The sequence below is a fragment of the Silurus meridionalis genome, chromosome 7, assembly GCF_014805685.1.
Source record: "Silurus meridionalis isolate SWU-2019-XX chromosome 7, ASM1480568v1, whole genome shotgun sequence".
Lineage (NCBI taxonomy): Eukaryota > Metazoa > Chordata > Actinopteri > Siluriformes > Siluridae > Silurus > Silurus meridionalis.
The window spans coordinates 28,470,452-28,481,530 of record NC_060890.1 but is presented as its reverse complement, the minus strand read 5'-3'; the positions used below and the strand labels follow the sequence as shown (position 1 = coordinate 28,481,530).

At 42.6% G+C, this 11,079-nt stretch overlaps 7 non-coding genes across 7 annotated transcripts; all 7 read right to left on the bottom strand.

Moving 5' to 3' along the window:
- Positions 1-1,990: 1,990 nt before the first annotated feature.
- Positions 1,991-2,062, bottom strand: trnap-agg. Its single transcript has one exon. It is a non-coding gene; the product is annotated as a tRNA-Pro (tRNA).
- A 1,002-nt stretch (positions 2,063-3,064) lies between these two features.
- Positions 3,065-3,136, bottom strand: trnap-ugg. Its single transcript has one exon. It is a non-coding gene; the product is annotated as a tRNA-Pro (tRNA).
- Positions 3,137-3,773: 637 nt separating this feature from the next.
- trnap-agg lies at positions 3,774-3,845 on the bottom strand. Its single transcript has one exon. It is a non-coding gene; the product is annotated as a tRNA-Pro (tRNA).
- A 998-nt stretch (positions 3,846-4,843) lies between these two features.
- Positions 4,844-4,915, bottom strand: trnap-ugg. Its single transcript has one exon. It is a non-coding gene; the product is annotated as a tRNA-Pro (tRNA).
- A 2,413-nt stretch (positions 4,916-7,328) lies between these two features.
- trnap-agg lies at positions 7,329-7,400 on the bottom strand. Its single transcript has one exon. It is a non-coding gene; the product is annotated as a tRNA-Pro (tRNA).
- Positions 7,401-10,167: 2,767 nt separating this feature from the next.
- trnap-ugg lies at positions 10,168-10,239 on the bottom strand. The gene has a single exon. It is a non-coding gene; the product is annotated as a tRNA-Pro (tRNA).
- Positions 10,240-10,865: 626 nt separating this feature from the next.
- trnap-agg lies at positions 10,866-10,937 on the bottom strand. The gene has a single exon. It is a non-coding gene; the product is annotated as a tRNA-Pro (tRNA).
- Positions 10,938-11,079: the final 142 nt, after the last annotated feature.

The following is an 11,079-nucleotide window of genomic DNA, read 5'->3' as shown; positions in this document are numbered from 1 at the left end:
TAAATGTTCTATTAAATCACACTGTAACTAACATTCTTCTCTTGTAGACACATCTCCAACACCTTCTGCAACTACTCCTCTGGTACAGACTTCTCCAGGATCTCCAACCACAATGTATAATTGTTTTATATCATCATGTATTGCACATTACTCACATGCATCTGTAGTTTAATGATTTTAACTGATTTTTTCATGGTTTTACCTCTGTAGAATTGGATCAGCTGTAATTCAAACCAAGCTGGTGTTCAACGTGTCCTCACCTGGTACCATTGAGAATGTGCTCCCAGAATTATCAAAAGTACGATAGAATCTAAACGGCAAAATGTCAGTGAGGCTTGATCCTCGGTTATATCCAGATTCTGTTGCTGTCTGCATTCCCAAACCTCGCTGAGCCTCTAGGAGTTCTGGACTACAGTTACGAGAGTATGTTCTAATTTATTTCACGAGTACATTTCAACATAATTTATTGTTGCTTTTTAATGCAAACTGCAGAGTTCATGTGCTTTGCTGGCATATGTCTTCAATTGAAACAAATAGAGAAAACTTTAAAGTGTCCAGACAAAGCCGCCCTCTGTAACTACAGGAAACAGACAGGGATATTAGTTATTTGAACTGCATTTAAATTTTTGTATTAAAATGTCACTTTACATTGCAAATACATGTCTCCTTTTCTCCATGCTGATATTTTGAAACAGTTATTGTTGCTTTTGCTTTTACAGTGCAGAGCAATGTAAGGAGAATTGGTCCTATTTCAAATCACTAATTACGTAGGGAATTGTTTTCTGGGTTCTCATTGAAGAAAGTGCTATGGCATTGTGCTACCTAAAATGTAAGATAGTACTGAAAGGGAGATTTCAATAACAAAAACAGAGTAATTTAAAAGTGTCCAGCCAATGATGCCTCCACAACTATAAGAGATGAAGGAGCTCTGCAGGAGAAGAGCTAAACTATTCAGTCTAACACTTGGCAGTAATTTACCACTGGAATGACACTACACCCTGCACATGAAGGTGAAGGGAAGGCGAGATCCAAACAGACAGAGGTTCAAGATTCCTTTTGTTTCTTTGTAATCTATTTACAGACTGTTCAGCATGAAACCAGAGTAATTCAAAGGTTGTCAGGCAATTATGGCCTCAATATATTAAAGGGAAGAAATCGCTCTCACAGGATTTAAACGATTTGTTTGCGCTTATGAGGTAACAAGCACCAAGCGAGGACCAAGTTATCAGCGATACGGTTGTCTGACAGCGCTTGTTCAACCCAACAAAGGTTATTCAGTGTAAAATAGGGCTCGTCCGATTTGAACCGGGACCTCTCGCACCAAAGCGAGAATCATACCCCTAGACCAACGAGCCAGACGACGGGTTACGGTTCGGCTCAAAGGTCGGTATGCCAAGGTAACCTCAGAAAACGTCCACACAAGAGCAAGGTCTCTTCGAGAGTTTGGTTGTTTCTGGACCACTAATGTAACAAGGAACCAAACGAGAACCAAGTAGTCACATTTCAAATTAATTCACCACTGAGTGACACTATACCCTGCATATGCCATGGTGCTTCCTAAAAGTAAGATAGTACTGAAATGGAGATTTTAATAACAAAACAGGGTAACCTAAAGGTGTCTAGGCAACACTGCACTGTATGACTGTAGGCGATGAAGCAGCTCTGTTGGAGAAGAGCTAGACTATTCAGTGGACCATTTGGCATTGATTTACCACAGGAATGACACTATACCCTGCACATGTAGGTGAAGGGAAGGCGAGATCCAAACAGCCAGAGGTCCAAGGTTCGTTTTGTTTCTTTTTCATTTATTTACAGCCTGTTAAGCAGAAAACCAAATTAGTGGATTTGGGAGAAGAAGCAACTTTTCCGGGATTTCAACGTCTTTTGTGCTGTGAGGAACAAGCAGCGAGCGAGATCCACATTTTCATTGGATACAGTGTGCGGATAGCTCTTTTGTTCACTCTTACCAAGTTTATTCAGTGCAAAAAGTGGGCTCGTCCGGGATTTGAACCCGGGACCTCTCGCACCCTAAGCGAGAATCATACCCCTAGACCAACGAGCCATGGAGACGCGGGTTAGCTCGGTTTGCAACTGGAACGGCTCTGCACCAGCCGGTAAAGGGAAGGTGAAAACCCAACAGCTGGAGGTCCATGGTTCATTTTGTTTCCTGTTAGGCAGAGTAAAATCCAGGATCAAAAAACCTGAATCATACCCCTAGACCAAAAGGCCTCCTTGTGGAAGAAGTGTCTACTGATATGTCACTGCAGAGTTCATGTGCTTTGCTGGCATATGTCTTCAATTGAAACAAATAGAGAAAACTTTAAAGTGTCCAGACAAAGCCGCCCTCTGTAACTACAGGAAACAGACAGGGTTATTAGTTATTTGAACTGCATTTAAATTTTTGTATTAAAATGTCACTGTACATTGCAAATACATGTCTCCTTTTCTCCATGCTGATATTTTGAAACAGTTATTGTTGCTTTTGCTTTTACAGTGCAGAGCAATGTAAGGAGAATTGGTCCTATTTCAAATCACTAATTACGTAGGGAATTGTTTTCTGGGTTCTCATTGAAGAAAGTGCTATGGCATTGTGCTACCTAAAATGTAAGATAGTACTGAAAGGGAGATTTCAATAACAAAAACAGAGTAATTTAAAAGTGTCCAGCCAATGATGCCCTCCACAACTATAAGAGATGAAGGAGCTCTGCAGGAGAAGAGCTAAACTATTCAGTCTAACACTTGGCAGTAATTTACCACTGGAATGACACTACACCCTGCACATGAAGGTGAAGGGAAGGCGAGATCCAAACAGACAGAGGTTCAAGATTCCTTTTGTTTCTTTGTAATCTATTTACAGACTGTTCAGCATGAAACCAGAGTAATTCAAAGGTTGTCAGGCAATTATGGCCTCAATATATTAAAGGGAAGAAATCGCTCTCACAGGATTTAAACGATTTGTTTGCGCTTATGAGGTAACAAGCACCAAGCGAGGACCAAGTTATCAGCGATACGGTTGTCTGACAGCGCTTGTTCAACCCAACAAAGGTTATTCAGTGTAAAAATTGGGCTCGTCCGGGATTTGAACCCGGGACCTCTCGCACCCAAAGCGAGAATCATACCCCTAGACCAACGAGCCAGACGACGGGTTACGGTTCGGCTCAAAGGTCGGTATGCCAAGGTAACCTCAGAAAACGTCCACACAAGAGCAAGGTCTCTTCGAGAGTTTGGTTGTTTCTGGACCACTAATGTAACAAGGAACCAAACGAGAACCAAGTAGTCACATTTCAAATTAATTCACCACTGGAGTGACACTATACCCTGCATATGCCATGGTGCTTCCTAAAAAGTAAGATAGTACTGAAATGGAGATTTTAATAACAAAAACAGGGTAACCTAAAGGTGTCTAGGCAACACTGCACTGTATGACTGTAGGCGATGAAGCAGCTCTGTTGGAGAAGAGCTAGACTATTCAGTGGACCATTTGGCATTGATTTACCACAGGAATGACACTATACCCTGCACATGTAGGTGAAGGGAAGGCGAGATCCAAACAGCCAGAGGTCCAAGGTTCGTTTTGTTTCTTTTTCATTTATTTACAGCCTGTTAAGCAGAAAACCAAATTAGTGGATTTGGGAGAAGAAGCAACTTTTCCGGGATTTCAACGTTTTTGTGCTGTGAGGAACAAGCAGCGAGCGAGATCCACATTTTCATTGGATACAGTGTGCGGATAGCTCTTTTGTTCACTCTTACCAAGTTTATTCAGTGCAAAAAGTGGGCTCGTCCGGGATTTGAACCCGGGACCTCTCGCACCCTAAGCGAGAATCATACCCCTAGACCAACGAGCCAAGGAGACGCTAGCTCGGTTTGCAACTGGAACGGCTCTGCACACGCCGTTGAAGGATAGGTGAGAACCCAACAGCTGGAGGTCCATGGTTCATTTTGTTTCCTGTTAGGCAGAGTAAAATCCAGGATCAAAAAACCTGAATCATACCCCTAGACCAAAAGGCCTCCTTGTGGAAGAAGTGTCTACTGATATGTCACTGCAGAGTTCATGTGCTTTGCTGGCATATGTCTTCAATTGAAACAAATAGAGAAAACTTTAAAGTGTCCAGACAAAGCCGCCCTCTGTAACTACAGGAAACAGACAGGGTTATTAGTTATTTGAACTGCATTTAAATTTTTGTATTAAAATGTCACTGTACATTGCAAATACATGTCTCCTTTTCTCCATGCTGATATTTTGAAACAGTTATTGTTGCTTTTGCTTTTACAGTGCAGAGCAATGTAAGGGAGAATTGGTCCTATTTCAAATCACTAATTACGTAGGGAATTGTTTTCTGGGTTCTCATTGAAGAAAGTGCTATGGCATTGTGCTACCTAAAATGTAAGATAGTACTGAAAGGGAGATTTCAATAACAAAAACAGAGTAATTTAAAAGTGTCCAGCCAATGATGCCCTCCACAACTATAAGAGATGAAGGAGCTCTGCAGGAGAAGAGCTAAACTATTCAGTCTAACACTTGGCAGTAATTTACCACTGGAATGACACTACACCCTGCACATGAAGGTGAAGGGAAGGCGAGATCCAAACAGACAGAGGTTCAAGATTCCTTTTGTTTCTTTGTAATCTATTTACAGACTGTTCAGCATGAAACCAGAGTAATTCAAAGGTTGTCAGGCAATTATGGCCTCAATATATTAAAGGGAAGAAATCGCTCTCACAGGATTTAAACGATTTGTTTGCGCTATGAGGTAACAAGCACCAAGCGAGGACCAAGTTATCAGCGATACGGTTGTCTGACAGCGCTTGTTCAACCCAACAAAGGTTATTCAGTGTAAAAATAGGGCTCGTCCGGGATTTGAACCCGGGACCTCTCGCACCCAAAGCGAGAATCATACCCCTAGACCAACGAGCCAGACGACGGGCTTACGGTTCTGCTCAAAGGTCGGTATGCCAAGGTAACCTCAGAAAACGTCCACACAAGAGCAAGGTCTCTTCGAGAGTTTGGTTGTTTCTGGACCACTAATGTAACAAGGAACCAAACGAGAACCAAGTAGTCACATTTCAAATTAATTCACCACTGGAGTGACACTATACCCTGCATATGCCATGGTGCTTCCTAAAAAGTAAGATAGTACTGAAATGGAGATTTTAATAACAAAAACAGGGTAACCTAAAGGTGTCTAGGCAACACTGCACTGTATGACTGTAGGCGATGAAGCAGCTCTGTTGGAGACGAGCTAGACTATTCAGTGGACCATTTGGCATTGATTTACCACAGGAATGACACTATACCCTGCACATGTAGGTGAAGGGAAGGCGAGATCCAAACAGCCAGAGGTCCAAGGTTCGTTTTGTTTCTTTTTCATTTATTTACAGCCTGTTAAGCAGAAAACCAAATTAGTGGATTTGGGAGAAGAAGCAACTTTTCCGGGATTTCAACGTCTTTTGTGCTGTGAGGGAACAAGCAGCGAGCGAGATCCACATTTTCATTGGATACAGTGTGCGGATAGCTCTTTTGTTCACTCTTACCAAGCTTATTCAGTGCAAAAAGTGGGCTCGTCCGGGATTTGAACCCGGACCTCGCACCCTAAGCGAGAATCATACCCCAGACCAACGAGCCATGGAGACGCGGGTTAGCTCGGTTTGCAACTGGAACGGCTCTGCACCAGCCGGTAAAGGGAAGGTGAAAACCCAACAGCTGGAGGTCCATGGTTCATTTTGTTTCCTGTTAGGCAGAGTAAAATCCAGGATCAAAAAACCTGAATCATACCCCTAGACCAAAAGGCCTCCTTGTGGAAGAAGTGTCTACTGATATGTCACTGCAGAGTTCATGTGCTTTGCTGGCATATGTCTTCAATTGAAACAAATAGAGAAAACTTTAAAGTGTCCAGACAAAGCCGCCCTCTGTAACTACAGGAAACAGACAGGTTATTAGTTATTTGAACTGCATTTAAATTTTAGTATTAAAATGTCACTTTACATTGCAAATACATGTCTCCTTTTCTCCATGCTGATATTTTGAAACAGTTATTGTTGCTTTTGCTTTTACAGTGCAGAGCAATGTAAGGGAGAATTGGTCCTATTTCAAATCACTAATTACGTAGGGAATTGTTTTCTGGGTTCTCATTGAAGAAAGTGCTATGGCATTGTGCTACCTAAAATGTAAGATAGTACTGAAAGGGAGATTTCAATAACAAAAACAGAGTAATTTAAAAGTGTCCAGCCAATGATGCCCTCCACAACTATAAGAGATGAAGGAGCTCTGCAGGAGAAGAGCTAAACTATTCAGTCTAACACTTGGCAGTAATTTACCACTGGAATGACACTACACCCTGCACATGAAGGTGAAGGGAAGGCGAGATCCAAACAGACAGAGGTTCAAGATTCCTTTTGTTTCTTTGTAATCTATTTACAGACTGTTCAGCATGAAACCAGAGTAATTCAAAGGTTGTCAGGCAATTATGGCCTCAATATATTAAAGGGAAGAAATCGCCTCACAGGATTTAAACGATTTGTTTGCGCTTATGAGGTAACAAGCACCAAGCGAGGACCAAGTTATCAGCGATACGGTTGTCTGACAGCGCTTGTTCAACCCAACAAAGGTTATTCAGTGTAAAAATTGGGCTCGTCCGGATTTGAACCGGGACCTCTCGCACCCAAAGCGAGAATCATACCCCTAGACCAACGAGCCAGACGACGGGTTACGGTTCGCTCAAAGGTCGGTATGCCAAGGTAACCTCAGAAACGCCCACACAAGAGCAAGGTCTCTTCGAGAGTTTGGTTGTTTCTGGACCACTAATGTAACAAGGAACCAAACGAGAACCAAGTAGTCACATTTCAAATTAATTCACCACTGGAGTGACACTATACCCTGCATATGCCATGGTGCTTCCTAAAAGTAAGATAGTACTGAAATGGAGATTTTAATAACAAAAACAGGGTAACCTAAAGGTGTCTAGGCAACACTGCACTGTATGACTGTAGGCGATGAAGCAGCTCTGTTGGAGAAGAGCTAGACTATTCAGTGTAACATTTGGCATTGATTTACCACAGGAATGACACTATACCCTGCACATGTAGGTGAAGGGAAGGCGAGATCCAAACAGCCAGAGGTCCAAGGTTCGTTTTGTTTCTTTTTCATTTATTTACAGCCTGTTAAGCAGAAAACCAAATTAGTGGATTTGGGAGAAGAAGCAACTTTTCCGGGATTTCAACGTTTTTGTGCTGTGAGGAACAAGCAGCGAGCGAGATCCACGTTTTCATTGGATACAGTGTGCGGATAGCTCTTTTGTTCACTCTTACCAAGTTTATTCAGTGCAAAAAGTGGGCTCGTCCGGGATTTGAACCCGGGACCTCTCGCACCCTAAGCGAGAATCATACCCCTAGACCAACGAGCCAAGGAGACGCGGGTTAGCTCGGTTTGCAACTGAACGGCTCTGCACCAGCCGTTGAAGGATAGGTGAGAACCCAACAGCTGGAGGTCCATGGTTCATTTTGTTTCCTGTTAGGCAGAGTAAAATCCAGGATCAAAAAACCTGAATCATACCCCTAGACCAAAAGGCCTCCTTGTGGAAGAAGTGTCTACTGATATGTCACTGCAGAGTTCATGTGCTTTGCTGGCATATGTCTTCAATTGAAACAAATAGAGAAAACTTTAAAGTGTCCAGACAAAGCCGCCTCTGTAACTACAGGAAACAGACAGGGTTATTAGTTATTTGAACTGCATTTAAATTTTGTATTAAAATGTCACTGTACATTGCAAATACATGTCTCCTTTTCTCCATGCTGATATTTTGAAACAGTTATTGTTGCTTTTGCTTTTACAGTGCAGAGCAATGTAAGGAGAATTGGTCCTATTTCAAATCACTAATTACGTAGGGAATTGTTTTCTGGGTTCTCATTGAAGAAAGTGCTATGGCATTGTGCTACCTAAAATGTAAGATAGTACTGAAAGGAGATTTCAATAACAAAAACAGAGTAATTTAAAAGTGTCCAGCCAATGATGCCTCCACAACTATAAGAGATGAAGGAGCTCTGCAGGAGAAGAGCTAAACTATTCAGTCTAACACTTGGCAGTAATTTACCACTGGAATGACACTACACCCTGCACATGAAGGTGAAGGGAAGGCGAGATCCAAACAGACAGAGGTTCAAGATTCCTTTTGTTTCTTTGTAATCTATTTACAGACTGTTCAGCATGAAACCAGAGTAATTCAAAGGTTGTCAGGCAATTATGGCCTCAATATATTAAAGGGAAGAAATCGCTCTCACAGGATTTAAACGATTTGTTTGCGCTATGAGGTAACAAGCACCAAGCGAGGACCAAGTTATCAGCGATACGGTTGTCTGACAGCGCTTGTTCAACCCAACAAAGGTTATTCAGTGTAAAAATAGGGCTCGTCCGGGATTTGACCTCTCGCACCCAAAGCGAGAATCATACCCCTAGACCAACGAGCCAGACGACGGGGTTACGGTTCGGCTCAAAGGTCGGTATGCCAAGGTAACCTCAGAAAACGTCCACACAAGAGCAAGGTCTCTTCGAGAGTTTGGTTGTTTCTGGACCACTAATGTAACAAGGAACCAAACGAGAACCAAGTAGTCACATTTCAAATTAATTCACCACTGGAGTGACACTATACCCCGCATATGCCATGGTGCTTCCTAAAAAGTAAGATAGTACTGAAATGGAGATTTTAATAACAAAAACAGGGTAACCTAAAGGTGTCTAGGCAACACTGCACTGTATGACTGTAGGCGATGAAGCAGCTCTGTTGGAGAAGAGCTAGACTATTCAGTGGACCATTTGGCATTGATTTACCACAGGAATGACACTATACCCTGCACATGTAGGTGAAGGGAAGGCGAGATCCAAACAGCCAGAGGTCCAAGGTTCGTTTTGTTTCTTTTTCATTTATTTACAGCCTGTTAAGCAGAAAACCAAATTAGTGGATTTGGGAGAAGAAGCAACTTTTCCGGGATTTCAACGTTTTGTGCTGTGAGGGAACAAGCAGCGAGCGAGATCCACATTTTCATTGGATACAGTGTGCGGATAGCTCTTTGTTCACTCTACCAAGTTTATTCAGTGCAAAAGTGGGCTCGTCCGATTTGAACCCGGGACCTCTCGCACCCTAAGCGAGAATCATACCCCTAGACCAACGCGCCAAGGAGACGCTGGTTAGCTCGGTTTGCAACTGAACGGCTCTGCACCAGCCGTTGAAGGATAGGTGAGAACCCAACAGCTGGAGGTCCATGGTTCATTTTGTTTCCTGTTAGGCAGAGTAAAATCCAGGATCAAAAAACCTGAATCATACCCCTAGACCAAAAGGCCTCCTTGTGGAAGAAGTGTCTACTGATATGTCACTGCAGAGTTCATGTGCTTTGCTGGCATATGTCTTCAATTGAAACAAATAGAGAAAACTTTAAAGTGTCCAGACAAAGCCGCCCTCTGTAACTACAGGAAACAGACAGGGTTATTAGTTATTTGAACTGCATTTAAATTTTTGTATTAAAATGTCACTGTACATTGCAAATACATGTCTCCTTTTCTCCATGCTGATATTTTGAAACAGTTATTGTTGCTTTTGCTTTTACAGTGCAGAGCAATGTAAGGGAGAATTGGTCCTATTTCAAATCACTAATTACGTAAGGGAATTGTTTTCTGGGTTCTCATTGAAGAAAGTGCTATGGCATTGTGCTACCTAAAATGTAAGATAGTACTGAAAGGGAGATTTCAATAACAAAAACAGAGTAATTTAAAAGTGTCCAGCCAATGATGCCCTCCACAACTATAAGAGATGAAGGAGCTCTGCAGGAGAAGAGCTAAACTATTCAGTCTAACACTTGGCAGTAATTTACCACTGGAATGACACTACACCCTGCACATGAAGGTGAAGGGAAGGCGAGATCCAAACAGACAGAGGTTCAAGATTCCTTTTGTTTCTTTGTAATCTATTTACAGACTGTTCAGCATGAAACCAGAGTAATTCAAAGGTTGTCAGGCAATTATGGCCTCAATATATTAAAGGGAAGAAATCGCTCTCACAGGATTTAAACGATTTGTTTGCGCTATGAGGTAACAAGCACCAAGCGAGGACCAAGTTATCAGCGATACGGTTGTCTGACAGCGCTTGTTCAACCCAACAAAGGTTATTCAGTGTAAAAATAGGGCTCGTCCGGGATTTGAACCCGGGACCTCTCGCACCCAAAGCGAGAATCATACCCCTAGACCAACGAGCCAGACGACGGGTTACGGTTCGGCTCAAAGGTCGGTATGCCAAGGTAACCTCAGAAAACGTCCACACAAGAGCAAGGTCTCTTCGAGAGTTTGGTTGTTTCTGGACCACTAATGTAACAAGGAACCAAACGAGAACCAAGTAGTCACATTTCAAATTAATTCACCACTGGAGTGACACTATACCCTGCATATGCCATGGTGCTTCCTAAAAAGTAAGATAGTACTGAAATGGAGATTTTAATAACAAAAACAGGGTAACCTAAAGGTGTCTAGGCAACACTGCACTGTATGACTGTAGGCGATGAAGCAGCTCTGTTGGAGAAGAGCTAGACTATTCAGTGGACCATTTGGCATTGATTTACCACAGGAATGACACTATACCCTGCACATGTAGGTGAAGGCGAGATCCAAACAGCCAGAGGTCCAAGGTTCGTTTTGTTTCTTTTCATTTATTTACAGCCTGTTAAGCAGAAACCAAATTAGTGGATTTGGGAGAAGAAGCAACTTTTCCGGGATTTCAACGTCTTTGTGCTGTGAGGAACAAGCAGCGGCGAGATCCACATTTTCATTGGATACAGTGTGCGGATAGCTCTTTGTTCACTCTTACCAAGTTATTCAGTGCAAAAGTGGGCTCGTCCGGGATTTGAACCCGGGACCTCTCGCACCCTAAGCGAGAATCATACCCCTAGACCAACGCGCCAAGGAGACGCTGGTTAGCTCGGTTTGCAACTGAACGGCTCTGCACACGCCGTTGAAGGATAGGTGAGAACCCAACAGCTGGAGGTCCATGGTTCATTTTGTTTCCTGTTAGGCAGAGTAAAATCCAGGATCAAAAACCTGAA